Raw genomic sequence first — 17,853 nt, 5'->3', positions numbered from 1 at the left:
CTCTTAAATCCGTCTGCCTTTTCTTCCCTAAGCATTGTGGGTAGTTGTTTAATAAAGGCACAGTGATCCCATATCTTCCTGCATATTGTGTAGCTCTGGGTTTCTTTGTTAATTACCATCTATTGAAAGCAAAAAAAGCTTCAGTGATAAGGGTTAAATAATTCATTGATCTATAGGTATAGCAATTCTTTTAGCAGAATAATAGTAATAGGTTTTCCTGTCGTCCCTAGTAGTTGGATCTTGGCCACTTTAGCGGTGTCACATAGGGGCTTCAGCTCATCGAATCTAATCAGAAAGGGGTTGGTTATTCCCATAATGTTTTTGTCACTTTTGTCCCAGTAGGTCACTTTTTTAGGTATTACAGTTTATATGCTGTGAAATATTTTTTTAAAGATTTTTTAAATTTTTATGTATGTAAGTACACTGTAGCGGTCTTCAAACACATCAGAAGAAGGCATTGTATCCCATTACAGATGGTTGTGAACCACCATGTAGTTGCTTGTATTTGAACTCAGGACCTTTGGAAGAAAAGTCAGTGCTCTTACCGATGTTAACTTTTTTTCTTCTCCACTAGCATTCAGAACGACTTTTGTTGTGTTTTAATTTTTTTGGTCATTTTGGTTTTGATTTTTATGTATATACATGTGTGAATGTTTTATTCTTTTTTTAATTACTTCTTTTTTTTTTGCAGTCTAGTCATTACCCCCAGTAGTACACCCTCCCACAGTTCCACATCCCATTCCTCCTTCCCCTTTCCTTTGTCTCCAAAAGGATGTCTCCTGACCCCCACCAGGCCTCCCCACTTACTGGAGCCTCGAGTCTCTTGGGGGCTGGGCAATGTTCTCTCACTGAGGCCAGACCAGGCAGTACGCTATTCTCTGGTTCTCTTTATGCCACACTTTTTTTAACCACATTTTTTTTTGAAGATTGAAATGTTTGTTAGGCTTAGTAGCAGGCACTTTTACCCACTGAACCATCTCTCCGGTCTTCTGATACACTAAAGAGTGTACTTTCAGAGAAAGAATGTTTATGAGGTATCGATTATAAATGTTACCAAGAAATGATGGAAAGTGATCAGTAGCTTTTGTTTGGACAAAGTGGTGTTTGTTAGTTGATTTGACCAAAAAGAAATGAGACTGGATTTCTAAGACTACAAGGTACATTTCCAAAACTGAATTTTTGAGTCTGTCTTAAAACTTACATGTATCTGTGGTATCTCTGGTTCTCCATTTGATATCGCAGTGGTGGGTACAGGGATAACTTGACGAATGATACCCACGGTATCATTAGTTTCTAGGTGTTAATGCACAGAAATTTTCCCAGGCTGAGATTTCATTGAATGGACAGAGCATTGAGTAACAGAGAAAATGCTAATATGTAGATAATTAATGTGATGGGACATTTTAAAACTCTGTTATGACAGTGTTCCGGAGAACTGTACTACTGCTGTCATTATATGATGCTCACAATCCTAAGCCCAGGCTATAGCCACTGCATCCAGTGTCATGGTGTTTGGGAGACACAAGTTATTTTTATTAATTCTAAAATGACCTAGTCTAAGAAAAATTTGCCAAACAAATACTTCCTAGTGTAGGTAATGGAATATAAAGATAACTAAATTTTATTTTTAACAGTTATTAAACTTAAATGAACATTCTATCTCTTTTTTATTTTGTCTGACCAAAAAAATGTCCTTTATAATTATTGGGGTAAAAGGAGGGAATAGTTTTTTTTATTTAATTTCTTCCAAGATGAGAGCAGATCTTATTTACTCTACAGATAGGATAGTATACAATAATAGCTAAGATGTTTGGTAATTGCTTCAAGAAACTGTGCTTCTGTGTTTTTGTTCTTGAAATAAAAATTCTGTGTATTTTTAATTTTATTTGAGTTTTTACTTCGGTTTGTGTACTACTGGGTATGGTTGAGTTTATGTCAAATTAATATTTTAAAAACATTTTGTAGTGACATGTTTTGCTCTTTAGTATGGAGTTCATGGGAAATATGTTTATCCCCTTCCATATTGATGCACTTAATGCTGATACTTACAATTTTGTAACTGATAATCAGTTACTATTCTGGGAAATATGAATTATTTAATCAGTTCCAAACTTTTGAACCAACTGTCTGGTGTGTAGAAAAGAGAAACAAAAATTATAATAAGAGTTTAGACTATAATATATTGCTGCAGGGGCAGTTATTAAGGGAAAACACAGCTGACATTCTCTGATTTATGCACACAATCAGAGATGGAGTCCAAGGGCTGTGACATAATTATCTTCATGCTAACAATTTTTGTAAATCTCTTGACAGAATTTTAGCTAATTTTAAAATGCCTTCTGAAGATTAGCACTTAAAATTGTTGGGGAAATGGCACAATTTATTAGCAAGGGTATAATTGTAAACCTCCTAAATACTCATTGTGAATATCGTTTAGACAGTAACTCCTGCTTCAGCAGCTGGTATATAAGACACCAGTTTATGGAATCTTGAAACAACAGAGAGTGGAATCTAATTAAAGAGGATTACATGCCAAAGAAAAATTATTAAAACAGACTAATAGACAATTGTTATGGATTCAGAAGCCCCTGCCAAATTCTCTTTTTGATATAAACTCATGTAGCTGTCAAGCAAAAGCCTTTATTCCTCCCAAACCAAAAGAATATTAGAAGACTTTCTCCTTTATGACTTAAAAACGAATGCTTTCCTGAATTTTAACTTAATGGAAGAACTTCAATGGTTCTATTAATCTTTTTTCCACATCCTAAAATTGTGTGTGCCTTTAAAGATAATGATGAGACTTACTATTTTAGGGCTTTTATTTTTGTATATATTTGTTTATCTATCTAGTGCCAAAAATTCCGTAACTACAAATAGCGAAATGTTACTTTTTTTGGATGAACAGAAATCAGTTATCAATTTAGTTACAGTTTATAGAGACTTAGGCTTAGTTAGATTGCCTCCTCGTATGTGTGTCAGGTACATTTCACATTCATGGAAAATTAGAGCTTCTTAACTTCCAAAGCAAAGTTACTAAATTACTCCTTTCTCTTTGAATTTATTTTTCTCTTTGAATTATTGGTGGCATCCATAGGGATGCTTTCCAAACAAGAGACTGAGATAGCTTTGAATGACAAACATCCATTATTAGTTTTTTCTTTCTTTCTTTCTTTCTTTCTTTCTTTCTTTCTTTCTTTCTTTCTTTCTTTCTTTCTTTCTTTCTTTCTTTCTTTCTTTCTTTCTTTCTTTCTTTCTTTCTTTCTTTCTTTCTTTCTCTCTCTCTCTCTTTCCTTCCTTCCTTCCTTTCTTTCTTTTTATTTACATTTCAAGTGTTAACCCCTTACCCCAGTTCCCCCTCCCCCAAACCCCTTATTCCATCCTCCTCCCCCTGCTTCTATGAGGATATTCCTCCACCCACCTACCCACTCTTGCCTCCCCCCCCTCGATTCCCCTACACGTGGGCATCTATCTATCCTTCATAAGACTAAGGACCTCTCCTCCCATAGATGCTGGACAAGGCCATCCTTTGTGGAGTCATGTGTACTCTGATTGGTGGTTTAGTACCTTGGAACTCTGGGAGGTTCTGATTGGTTGATATTGTTCTTCCTATGGGTTTGCAAACCCCTTCAGCTCCTTCAGTCCTTTCTCTAAGTCCTCCATTGGGAGCCCAGCTCTCAGTTCAAAGGTTGGCTACTAGCATTCAACTCCGTATTTGTAAGGTTCTGTCAGGCCCTCTCAGGAGACAGCTATGTCAGGCTCTTTTTAGCAAGCCTTTCTTAGCATCCACATTATTGTTGGAGTTTGGTGACTGTATCTGTGATGAAACCCCAGGCAGGAGAGTCTCTGGATGGCCTTTCCTGCAGTCTCTGCTCTGCACTTTGTCCCCATATTTACTCCTGTGAGTATTTTGTTCCCCTTTCTAAGAAGCACCGAAGCTCCCACACTTTGGTCTTCCTTCTTCTTGAGCTTCATATGGTCTGTGAGTTGTATCTTGGGTATTCAGCGTTTTGGGGCTAATTTCCACTTATTAGTGAGTGCATAACATGTGTGTTCTTTCGTGATTGGGTTACCTCACTCAGGATGATATTTTCTTGGTCCATCCCTTTGCCTAATAATTTCATGAATTTTTAATAACTGAGTAGTACTCCATTCTGTATCCATTCCTCTGTTGTAGGACATACAGGTTCTTTCCAGCTTCTGGCTATTATAAATAAGGCCACTATGGATATAGTGGAGCATGTGACCTTGTATGTTGGAGAATCTTTTGGATATATACAACTAATGATGGGAGATCTTGACCCAGGAGTGGTATAGCTGGGTCAAGATCTCCCATCATTAGTTGTATATATAAAAGCGAAATAAATGCTGCTTTTCAATGCTAGTAAAGATATTAAATTCTTAGCTCTGAGTTCTCCTGGTGTCCAACTTTGCATATTAACCATTGTGTGTAATGTTGCATAGGATTACACAGCAGTTCAAGCTACATGTAGGTCTATAGATTTGAGCTGATTTAAACAGACATTAAAATTTAATTGCTGAATACCAAGAGTAATGTTTCCATGTCATTAATAAATGTATGAACAAACACTTTGAATTCCTTAAATGAGACATTTGTTTAACACTTGTTTGGGATGTGGATGGCGATCCTAAAAATGAATACCGTGTATAAGAAAACACTAGCCACCTAAAATTATATGCGAGTTGCAGACAAACACCACAGCTGCCAAAGTGGTAGGAAAGGATGTGCTTATATTTGTTCCACCTCACCTCCGACTCCGGAATTTTACTCTCTACATAGACACCACAGATTCTGGTGAAGCTGGCTACCCGCTCACTAAGATACCCCGTAAGAGCATGAATCTGCTTTAAGTCGAAAGCATCATGATGAAATCATAGAGCTTACCTTTAGAAGGTTAAACCCCTAAGCATGATGTGTGTCTATATTTTCCTGTGTGCTAATAATTAATGAAACAGTGGTATTCTCTGTAAGTTCAAAACTAGCAGTATTCATTTTTTTTTCACTTTCAAAAGACACAATTCAATGGAAGTGGATCACATCCTTGCTGTCATTTTCACGTGACTTGCTCAAAGATGAAATCAATCATACGCAATAATATACCAGCAAGTGTATGAAATGCTCCTGGCAGTGAATTTATTAATATTAAGTAAACTGACTTACCTATGAGGTGTGGTTTCACATTCTTGCAACCTCAGCAATGATGAGACAAAGTCAATGACCCAAGGCCATCCTTGGCTACGTGGTGAATTGGTGGCCTGCCTGGATTATATGAGAACCCGTTTCAAAACAGCTAATTATGTTTTTAAACCAAAAGTGGTTTATTACATTCTTGGTAAACACACACACACACACACACATACACACACATACACACAGTATTATAGAAACAAATTCAGAACTGTCCAGTAGACTTGCCACTTGGAAATATTCTGAAATTCTTAGACTTAGGGTTATTTTTTCTTTCAGTTGGGCTGGTCTTAAACTTCTCATCAGAAGGCTTGTTATGGCTGTGTGAAGTCACAAATTTTCAGATATCTGAAAGGAAATGGTTCCAGGATGAGGCAACCCTGGTCTTAAGTGCTCCTTTCTCGGTCCAGGGCTAAAGGTGTTTGAACAGTGAAGCACAGCTAGGTTTAGAGAGAGAATCCACTCCCTTGGCGTATTTGAAATCCCTTTCCTACTGTTTGTACACTGTGAATGAGTACATAATAACGGAATTAAAGAAAACTCTACGTTGTAATTTTTGCTCTGCTATACATGACACATAGCAATCACCAATATATTTTGAAATAATACTTGTTTCACTTGACAGTTTTGTAAAACACATGCAACTCAAAGCATATTTATTTATTATAATATATTAAAGTAGGATTTTTTTGGTAGGATAACAAATTAAAATTCAATAGAAATAGAGTAGTTCGATTTTTCACTGCCCTCTGTGAAAAGGTATCTATATATTGGTATAGATATGTATAACTGGCTGGTAAGAATTTTAGCAGAACTTACTATTTTTGGTTACGACAAGGAAGTGCTAAAATATCACTTTGTTCATACCAAATGTGAAGTGGAAGCTTCAAATATTTCAACTAAAATTAAGTATATTTGTTATGTACACTATGAAGCTACAAAGGAGCTGTGTCTCAATAGTTAAAAAATGGAGAATATTTAGATCAGGAGATATAGCTGAGTTGGTTAAATGCTTTCCTCTTCCATGAAGTCCTGTGTTTAATGTGTAGCACTCCATAAAATGGACATCTGTAATCCCAGCCTCTGTGAGAATCACAAGCAAGAATATCAGGAGTTCAAAATCATTTTCAGTTGCAATAATCTTGAAGCCATCCTGGGCTACATAAGACCCTGCTTTAAAAACATAATGTAAACAGTGCTTTCTCATTAAGAATATACATTTATATGTACGAATAACTTATTTTAATCCTTGCAGTGACAGCTATACTTACTCTCATGTTATGAGGAAATGTGTGTCCATTGAGAGGTCACTCATCTGCATGGGAGTTCAGAAACAGTGTAGTTACAAAAATGAAACTCAGAAACAGATTTCCCATCTGCAAAGCTTCAACCTTCCCCATTCTATGCTATTATTACATTTCCCTGTGACTCATAAGATTCTCCGAGAGAGGGCCTGCTTGTAAGCTGGCCACCATTAGTGAAATGACATTAGCTAAATATGATTACCTCTTAATGTCTCCTGAAAGAATTAGACTAGTTAAGACATACTGAAGGGAAAAGCAATTATCTATTGAAATATGAATCTCTGGATGAGAACTGGAAATCGTATCTTACTATCAGGCTGCTCATGTGGAATTTTGAGGAATCTAAATTGAATGACTATGTCTTGGAGTGTGGTGTACAACTTTAGTGAGGCTAGTCCAAGGAACAATTAGAAAAGAACATTATTCAGGAGAAGAACTGTCCCACTATATATGGTTGGCTGACCATATAGAGGCACCTAGACCTTAGAGGCTCTGATTCCATCAGAATTATATCTATCTTTTAATTTTATGTATACATACATATATTTATAAAAGGTTAATACAACCTTTATGCACACTGCCTTAAAATATGTTGTTCTTGCACTGAGAAATCATGGAGGGAGTTATTTTACTTAGATTGTTGTCATATTTTATGGTAAAGAATCTGACATGACCCCCTTAGGATCGTTTGCATTCTTCCTGACAGTTTCTTTAAGGTTCCTTGACCATGGAGTGCACAGCAGGCATCCATCCTCCAGAGATAAGAATTACTCGGACCTATTCCTATTCTTGGCAACTGATCCTTCTTCTATCACCTGGCGTGTGCTGTCCTCACTTTCCACCATATATGCTATTCGATTGAATTAGTTTACCTCCATGAGTGCTTCAGGCAAAACTGAAACATGATCGAGTGTAGAATCCTGCTTATCATTCCAGGCAAGCAACCAACACATCCTTCTGTTTGTTTTCTCCTCCCTTTTCCTTTCATTTCTCTCATCTCTTCTCTCCTTTCTTCTTCTTTATGTCTCCTTTTTATCTCCCCTTGCTCTTTCCCTCTTCCTCCCTTCACCCCATCCCCACACCCTTCCCTTCTCCCTTTTCGTCCATTCTCCACTTTCCCTTTAATTTCTTTCATCGTGTATATGCCATAGGTCTCATTGTACAGCCCAGGATGAGCTAGGAGAGAACATGTTACATAGACCAGTCTGGTGGAACTTTCTTCATACTTCGCCTTGAAATCATGATCCTTCTGTCTCAACTTCCCTATTTTGAGATTATATATGTAAGCACCATGCCTGGCTCACCATATACTATATGTACAATAATTAAAGAAACTTGTCTAGGATTATCACCACTAGGCAAAAATAATGATGTCCTAGAATAGACCTTTGCTCTTAATTTTTTTTTTTTTTTGAGACAGGGTTTCTCTGTGTAGCCCTGGCTGTCCTGGAACTCACTCTGTAGATCAAGCTGGCCTTGAACTCAGAAATCTGCCTGCCTCTGCCTCCCAGTTGCTATGATTAAAGGCGTGTGCCACCACCACCTGTAAAAAACTTTTGATTTAAGGCACATGGTTAATTTGACTCTTGTCTCCTTTCTCTCCAGTATGTGAACAAATCAAAATCTTTCATACTCAATTTTATAGCACTTTCCCTGGTACATTGGTTGGCAGTAGACATTAAAGTATACATTTTTCTCAACTCAAGGCTATTAAACCTTTTGCTTTTAGTTTTTAGTCATCTTGCACTTGTGTTCTTCTGGCTATGCCATTAGCTGTCTGTGACCTTTCACTTATTAAAAATTACATTCCTAATTTATTAAGTTTGTTAGCGTATAAATCTAGCTCCATTTTGATATTTTGATTATTTAATAAAGCATAAAAATGAAAATTAATTCTCAAGAAATAGAAGTGTCTTGTTTTTATTTAGTAACACAATCTTCTAGCTCTCCGCACTGTACCTCAACCCACCTCCTTCCAGACTGAGTGAGTAGATATGCTTGACTGGATTTATTTTTCGGGATAGGTCAGGCAAGGGTAATTCAGTGATCTTATTTAAATTTTTCTGCTCTAGGGCATTATGCTTGCTATTTTCTCCAGAATTAATGTTGGTATTCTACATACTTGTTTCATTATATTTTATTTAATCCTTAATATAGATGAATTATAATATTCCATAAAATCTACCACACTTGAAACTTGAGACCTTCCCTCAACCCGTGGGGATTCATTTGGCAGGAAGCCACTGAAACAGGGTTTTGATGCTTAGTTTCCAGTTTCTCCTTTAATTGCTGCCAAAATCTGAACACTTGGGAATTTAATTGCTCATTATATTTGTCACGGTGGTGTCACAGACCCAAATAAAGACTGTTGCCTACAAAATATTTGTGGATATTAATTTGGCCTAAACATGTGTATGTTGAGTTTCTTGTTTCTCCACATTGTAAGGTATATAACACACACAGAAAGAAGTGCCCCGCCTCACTTTCCTAGCAAACTATTATCCATCCATTCCAGAATCTGCATATTGGTAGTGTTGCCAGAGGCTTGAGGAACTTTGTGTCTCTGCAAAGTTAGCCGCCAGTATCTGTCTTGTGTTCAGTTGAAATAGTTTTCTGAAATTGCCCTACATTAACATAACACAAAGACCTTTAAAGATATGTGTCATTTCCAAATAAACATTTAATTTTTCTTTGCTCTCTGTCCAGTGAGTGGAGCTGAGGTAGGACTTTGGTAGCTGGCCATTGGCCTAATCTTTGTGTAGTGATCAGTCATTGATTTCAGAGGTGGGAAGAATGGAGAGATGGCAGGATCCTGTGTACCTCAGACCAATTGGAATTTCGATACTTAAATTTATGGAGAAGATAAGCAATTGACTGGGTTGGTTTCTTGAGATGTGTATTGCATGTCATGAGAGCCCACCACATTTAGAAATAGAGTCTAAGCTCTGTGGACTTTGAGTCTCTGTTATATTCAAGAAACATAATAATCTTGGATTTGCTGTTTATTTATGGGTATGGAAAAATTTTGGCTAAAATCATTGTTGAAATACCTGTGATGTTACTTGTTTACCTTGTGTTTTGTTGAGCACAATGAACCTTAATTATGTTCAGAGTAGAAAACATGAGACATTCTCTCTTTTTCTGGTAGTCAACCTAATACAAAGTTTGGCTACCCGTTTGACCTCATGATAGGAAATGCAATTCTGAGCCCTCTTCTGATATAGTCCCTACTAAAAATTGAAAGTTCTTGTCATTAAAATGCTGAATTTCCTTTAAAGGACTCTGGAATGTTCTCGTTTAGCTAATAGAATGTTGACCTAATTAATTTCTTGAGCCCTAGCATACTCAAACTTATTTTAGGAGGTTTTTTTTTTCCCATCTGTCCCCCCCCCCCTTTTTTTTTTTAAATCATTCTATCCAAGAAATATTTTCATCTCCTGTTTCCTTGGAAAAAATAAACAGTCAAGAATTTCCACATGTTCAGTATGAATCTGAAAATAATTGAAATGCGGTTACTTTTTCTTTTTAAATGAGCTCTATCCCCTACAGTAGTGGCCACAAGATAACAGTTTACGTTTTACTGAGGTGACAAAGGGGAGGGAGATCATAGGGGCACTGGACATAGCAGAGAGAAAGAGTGGGAGAGACAGTTGGAATGGAGAGGGAGGGCAGTAGAAGTGTGATCATTTTTTGATTATTATTTTATATAGATGTTCATATTTGTGTGTGGGTGCAAAAGGACATGTGTATGGGTGTGTGTGTGTGTGCAATCTGGAGTTCCATCTCAGTTTCTCCTGTTATCACTCTCTAGCTTACAGTTTTAGGCAGTTTCTCTCTCTCTCTCTCTCTCTCTCTCTCTCTCTCTCTCTCTCTCTGGACCCAAAGCGCGTGGTTTTGGGTAGGCTGACTAGCCAATAAGTTTCAGGGATTCTCTTGTCCCTGGGCTAAGGCGAAGATAATCAGCATATGCTATTGCACCCAGCTTCTCGCCTCTGGTGCGAGGAACCCAGCTCAAATCTGTCTACTTCTGCTGCAGGTACTTTATGAACTATGGAATTTCCCCTGCCCGAATCCTTTTTGTTTGTCATGGTTTCAATTCATGACATTGTGTTAGAAAACACACATGTGTTTTGGTGGCAACATGTAGGTTGCCAACCGTCTGCATAACTTTAGCCTATATATTCCAAGAAATAAAATTCTCTTTAAACATTCTATTCCTTTTAAAAAGTTGTCTATGGAGAGTAACACAAAACTATGTCAAATAGTGATCTTATCAATCTGCCTTTTAAAAGAATGTAAATCATGAGAAATTATAAAAAAATTATCATTGAGTCTTGCTTATTCCATATAATTATAAAGTTTTCCCCAAGTGGGTTCAAGCATGATTACTGGATGACATGGGCTGGATGTGGTCCTTCTGATGTTGCTGGAGTGGAAGCCTGTGTTAAGATGTTGTTACAAGCCCCAAGCCAGTGTGCTATGATTCTGTTACAGGCAGTTTCCAGTCCATGCTGTTCTTGGTGTTTGTTTTTTCTGCTATTGTTTCTTCAGTTGTAGGAAATGACTTTAAATGAGTAAACTGATATCTTCAAATATGCTCTTCATTACAGTAGTGCGATTATCACACCTTGACAATGCTACTAAGGTAAAACCACATTTCCTGCAGCATGGCTGGTTTTAAAGATTATAGGTAAATGCAAGATGATTATTTTAAAAGAAAGAGCTTCAGGTACAGTGCTGTGTAATTTTCCTAATCCCTATTGGAAAATGCAAGACTCCAAGGCTTGCATAAAAATAATAATCAACTGAACACAAGCACCATGAGACCCACACATTGATTTTTTTTTTGTTAAATTGGAGATGAATAGAGATAAATAGATGTGACCAAGAAATATAGGTATATGTATGGAAATTTACTGAAAAACAATATCCATGGCAATTATTTGTTTCTATGTCTGGTTATAATCTTCTCTGAGAAGGCATCCGTTTAATAAGTGGAGGTTTCTTAGCAAGAATCAGCCATTTAATGTTTGAAAAAGAAAACTAAGACCTTAGATCTAACAGAGATTCCCCTAAATAGTTAGTTGTAGTACTGTCATTCCAAAGAAAAGGAAGTTTAAAAAACATGTGACCATAAAGGACATTGACAGTGCTTTCTATTAGTTTTGAATTAGTGTTCCTTCCGTTTCTATTTTGTGGAATAATTTGAGGAGTATTGGTGTGTTAGGTCTTCTTTGAAGGTCTGATAGAATTCTGCACTAAAACCACCTGGTCATGTGCTTTTTTGGTTGGGAGACTTTTTTATGACCCCTTTTATTTCTTTAGGGTTTATGGGACTGTTTAGTTTATCTATTTGATCCTGATTTAATTTTGGTATTTGGTATCTGTCTAGGAAATTGTCCATTTCCTCCAGATTTTCCAGTTGTGTTGTGTATAGACTTTTGCAGTAGGATCTTATGATTTTTTAAATTTCCTCCATTTCTGTTGTTCTATCTCCCTTTTCATTTCTAATTTTGTTAATTTAGATACTGCTCTGTGCCCTTTGGTTAGTCTGGCTAAGGGTTTATCTATCTTGTTGATTTTCTCAAAGAACCAGCTCCTATTTTGTTGATTCTTTGTATGGTTCTCTTTGTTTCTACTTGATTGATTTCAGCCTTGAGTTTGATGATTTCCTGTCTTCTACTCCTCCTGGGTGAATTAGCTTCTTTTTGTTCCAGGGCTTTCAGGTGTGTCCTTAAGCTGCTACTGTATGCTCTCTCCAGTTTCTTCTTGGAGGCACTCAGGGCTATGAGTTTTCCTCTTAGCTCTGCTTTCATTGTGGCCCATAAAATTGGGTATGTTATGCCTTCATTTTCATTAAATTCTAAAAAGTCTTTGATTTCTTTTTTTTATTTCTTCTTTGGCCAAGGTATCATTGAGTAGAGTATTGTTCAGCCTCCACGTGTATGTGGGCTTTCTGTTGTTTTTGTTGCTACAGAAATATAGTGATTTAGAATTAGCAACCCGCCGAATTTCTATTCTTGATGTCACGTGTGAATATGGTGGTCCAAATAATTTGAATGAGTATTAGATGAAAGTAATAATTTGAGTTCACTAGCAAATTAGTTTGAATGAATAATCTCAGTGACCCTTCCTTTCTTCTTTCTTAAGAGATTTTAATCCTTTAATTTGTTTCTATACATTGATTATTTTATTCCCTGATTTTATATACATGTTAGAACACAAGCAAATAGAGAAATTAACCAAATAAATAATTGAACACACATTCAGTGGAATACTATGAAAATTTGAACACTATTACGGTGTCACTTTAGAGTCATGAAAAAATAGTATTGATGTAATATGTGTAGATGGAATAAAGATACATTGCAAACTCTGTAACTCCAGTAGTTGAGTTTTAGTTTTGAAAGGCAACTTTGTAGCTCGTGTGACTTTTTCCCCATTAATCTGAAAAGATTTAATTTTTTGTGTTCTGATGTTTTGGCTGCATGTATGCCTCTGTATCATTGCACTGAACCATCTCTCCAGGCCCACTTGTGGCAGTGGTTAAGATGAAAATTCTCTTTTTTTGTTAAATGTAGCAAACAAATCACCTTCATTTCCCTTTAGTACTCAGTATTCATCCTTTCTTCCTTTTAGGGTACAATAAAGTAAAGGAACCAAGGAAATATTTGTAAAGTTTTAAAACAATTTAAAGTATTCAGCTTCATGAATCTTTACCAAACGTGTAGAGGAGACATAAATTTCAGTAAGTGAAATTTACATATATATATATATATATATATATATATATATATATACACATATATATATACACATATACACATATACATATACACAACATATACATATATATTATATACACAACATATGTATATGTAATATAAAATTTATATATACATATATTTTCTTGAATCATTTTTTGTTTTGCAATATTTTTTATTGCCAGTGCTTACTTTGTTGTATTCTATAAGTCTTGTAACCTTGATCTGGAGAGACATCTTAGGTTCAGAGGTCTTGCTTCTCCTCCAGCGGACCTGAGTTTGAGCTCTAATATCATCTCACCTCTCAGTCCACCTCCAAGAGATCCAAGGCAGCTTCTGCAAGCAACTGCATTCCCAACCTCAAAACCACACAGAGACATATGAACATACACACAATTAAAAGAAAAGAATAAATCCTAAAATTATAAACTCAAATAGATAGCAAAACATTCACAAATCTATCAAAACTATGACTCATTTGTGAAATAGTTTGAAGATGAAAACAAGGAACCTATGAGTTAAAATTTGGAAGATACTATGTTAAATAAAAAAATAAAAAACAAAAGCTTTATTCCTCGTTCCAAGATGGTGACTAGTTTCCTTATTACTTACTAATCTGTTGAATTCACTTGTGCTATCTGTGTTGTAAACTTGCCACAAGCTAAAGTCATTATGGAGGAGAGATCTTCAATTGAGAAAATGTCTATATGATATTGGGCTGTAGCAAGCCAGTAGGACAATTTTCTTCTTCTTCTTCTTCTTCTTCTTCTTCTTCTTCTTCTTCTTCTTCTTCTTCTTCTTCTTCTTCTTCTTCTTCTTCTTCTTCTTCTTCTTCTTCTTCTTCTTCTTCTTCTTCTTCTTCTTCTTCCTCCTCTTCCTCTTCCTCCTCTTCCTCTTCCTCTTCTTCTTCTTCTCTTCTTCTTCTTCATTATTAATCATTTTATTTGTTTACATCTTAAATGATATCCCACATCCCTGTTACTCCTACACAAGTACCCTATCCTACAACCTCCCTCTCCTCCCTCTGCTTTGTGTCTATGAACATGCTCCTCTACCCTCTTACCCTCTCCCATCCCACTCCTCCAGCATCTCCCTACACTGGGGCATCAAACCTCCACAAGACCAAGGACCTACCCTCCCAATGATGTCAGACAAGGCCATTCTCTGCTGCCTATGTATCTGGAGCCCTGGAGCCCACTTTCTCCACTCCCTGATTGATGGGTTATTTCCTGGGAGCACTGGGTGGTCTGGGCAGCTGATGTTCTTCCTATGGGGTTGCAAATCTCCCAGCTCCTCCAGTTCTCTATTAATGAGGGAGGGCTCAGCCCACTCCCAGCCCATAGTGGGTGGTGCCATCCTTGGGCAGCTGGTCCTGGATTCTACAAGAAAGGAGGCTATAGAAGCAGGGGAGCTGAGCATTTTTTAAGATGCTTCTCCGCCATCCGAAGTTCTTCAGGTGAGAATTCCCTGTTTAGCACTGTACCCCCATTTTTTAATAGGGTTGTTTGGTTTTCTGGAGTCTAACTTCTTAAGTTCTTTATATATATTGGATATTAGCCCTCTATCTGATGTAGGATTGGTGAAGATCTTTTCCCAATTTGTTGGTTGCCGATTTGTCCTTTTGATGGTGTCCTTTGCCGTACAGAAACTTTGTAATTTTATGAGGTCCCATTTGTCAATTCTTGCTCTTAGAGCATACGCTATTGGTGTTCTGTTCAGAAATTTTCTCCCTGTACCAATGTCCTCAAGGGTCTTCCCCAGTTTCTTTTCTATTAGCTTCAGAGTGTCTGGCTTTATGTGGAGGTCCTTGATCCATTTGGATTTGAGCTTAGTACAAGGCGATAAAGATGGATCAATTCGCATTCTTCTGCATGCTGACCTCCAGTTGAACCAGCACCATTTGTTGAAAAGGCTATCTTTTTTCCATTGGATGTTTTCAGCCCCTTTGTCGAGGATCAAGTGGCCATAGGTGTGTGGGTTCATTTCTGGATCTTCAATCCTGTTCCATTGATCTGCCTGCCTGTCACTGTACCAATACCATGCAGTTTTTAACACTATTGCTCTGTAGTATTGCTTGAGGTCAGGGATACTGATTCCCCCAGAATTTCTTTTGTTGCTGAGAATAGATTTAGCTATCCTGGGTTTTTTGTTATTCCAGATGAATTTGTTAATTGCTTTTTCTAACTCTGTGAAGAATTGAGTTGGGATTTTGATGGGTATTGCATTGAATCTGTGTATTGCTTTTGGCAAAATGGCCATTTTAACTATATTGATTCTGGCGATCCATGAGCATGGGAGGTTTTCCCATTTTTTGAGGTCTTCTTCCATTTCCTTCTTCAGAGTCTTGAAGTTCTTGTCATACAGATCTTTCACATGTTTGGTAAGAGTCACCCCAAGATACTTTATACTGTTTGTGGCTATTGTGAAGGGGGTCATTTCCCTAATTTCTTTCTCAGCCTGCTTATCCTTTGAGTATAGGAAGGCCACTGATTTGCTTGAGTTGATTTTATAACCTGCCACTTTGCTGAAGTTGTTTATCAGCTGTAGGAGTTCTCTAGTGGAGTTTATTGGTTCATTAGTCATTAGGGAAATGCAAATCAAAACAACCCTGAGATTTCACCTTACACCAGTCAGAATGGCTAAGATTAAAAATTCAGGAGACAGCAGGTGTTGGAGAGGATGTGGAGAAAGAGGAATACTCCTCCACTGCTGGTGGGGTTGCAAATTGGTACAACCACTCTGGAAATCAGTCTGGCGGTTCCTCCGAAAACTGGGCACCTCACTTCCAGAAGATCCTGCTATACCACTCCTGGGCATATACCCAGAGGATTCCCCACCATGTAATAAGGATACATGCTCTACTATGTTCATAGCAGCCCTATTTATAATTGCCAGATGCTGGAAAGAACCCAGGTATCCCTCAACAGAAGAGTAGATGCAAAAAATGTGGTATATCTACACAATGGAGTACTATTCAGCCATTAGAAACAATGAATTCATGAAATTCTTAGGCAAATGGATGGAGCTAGAAAACATCATACTAAGCGAGGTAACCCAGACTCCAAAGGTGACTCATGGTATGCACTCACTAATAAGTGGATATTAACCTAGAAAACTGGAATACCCCAAACATAATCCATACATCAAATGAGGTACAAGAAGAAAGGAGGAGTGGCCCCTTGTTCTAGAAAGACTCAGTGAAGAAGTATAGGGCAAAACCAGAACGGGGAAGTGGGAAGGGGTGGGTGGGAGGACAGGGGGAGAAAAGGGGGCTTATGGGACTTTCGGGGAGTGTGGGCTAGAAAAGGGGAAATCATTTGAAATGTAAAGAAAAAATATATCGAATAAAAAAATAATGAAATAGAAACAAAAAAAAAAATCATGTGACCTCTAGTGAGCTATAACATCCTCATCTTTTGTTTGACATTTTATACTGCTGCAATAAAAACAGACATGTCTAAATTCTAAAAAAAAAAAAAAAATTAAAAGAAAAAATATATATCTAATAAAAAATTAAAAGAAAAAAAAAAGAAGCAGGGGAGCAAGTCTGTAAGCCATGCCTCCTCCATGGCCTCTGCATCTGCTACTGCATCCTGTTTCTACCCTTCTCGCGTTCCTTTCCTTGCAGCCTACAGCTTTTGATGATGAACTGTTAAATGAAAACATTTCTTTCACAAGTTGTTTTTGGTCATGGAGTTTCGTAATAGCAATAGTAACCCTAACCAAGAAATTTGTTTCTACAATGAGAATATTTAATTTTAAAGTATGTTCTTAAAATATTTTATGTCTTTATGGAAGCACCAGCTTGTTCAAAATCCATGTAATGGGTGTTTATAAGGAGTATATACAATCTCATATTTAAACTGCCTTATTTAACTCTTTGTTTAACTTTAAAAATTTAGTATCCTCCTCTTAATTTTCACTCTTATAGGAATACTGCATGAATATCTTTATTAATCAGAATCCTTTAAAAGCTGAATGCTTTTGTAGAAATATTATAAAAGACACTTATTATAGTAGAAATAGGTACTTTGTACACACACACATATGACAGTTTTTTTTCTGTTCTACTTTACCCCTTTTTTCCTGACTGCCCATATTAAAACCAAATATAAAAGAATACTAAAAATGTAACAACAGAGGAAATCTGGTTTTATCTGGAGAGTCTAGATTCTAATCTGGCTTGGTGTTAGTGCAGAAGAATTGGAAAAAATTATGTGAGTTGGCCATCTAGTCCAAACTATTCAAATAATATCCAATTATATATGTATACATATATACATATTATGTCTACATAAATTTTGAATATGATACAACAGTTCTCCCATTACTCATCTATCCACTTTTAAAATAGTATCCAATCATATACATAATACCTTTGAATGTGATTCAACACTTCTGGGTGTACTGCAGTGTATTTATAATTCCATAACTCAGGAGGTGAAAGCAACATTATATGAACTTCCCAGTCTTCCCCAGGCTTCATAGTTATCCCCAGAGTTCACAGTTATCCTCAGCTGTGTAACTATTTGAGACTCATTTTGATTGTAGGAATCTGTCCCCAAACAGACGAACACAA

The 17,853-nt window shown here is 36.8% G+C and overlaps 1 protein-coding gene across 1 annotated transcript in view; it reads left to right on the top strand.

Annotated features, from left to right (window-relative positions):
* The window catches only part of Dpyd (dihydropyrimidine dehydrogenase), a 900,155-nt gene that overhangs the window by 86,436 nt on the left and 795,866 nt on the right, over positions 1-17,853 (top strand). The gene's annotated exons all lie outside the window — the stretch shown is intronic.

Source organism: Apodemus sylvaticus, chromosome 4, assembly GCF_947179515.1.
Source record: "Apodemus sylvaticus chromosome 4, mApoSyl1.1, whole genome shotgun sequence".
NCBI classification, from domain to species: domain Eukaryota; kingdom Metazoa; phylum Chordata; class Mammalia; order Rodentia; family Muridae; genus Apodemus; species Apodemus sylvaticus.
The sequence above is the reverse complement of the archived record's forward strand: the minus strand, read 5'-3'. Positions and strand labels throughout refer to the sequence as shown.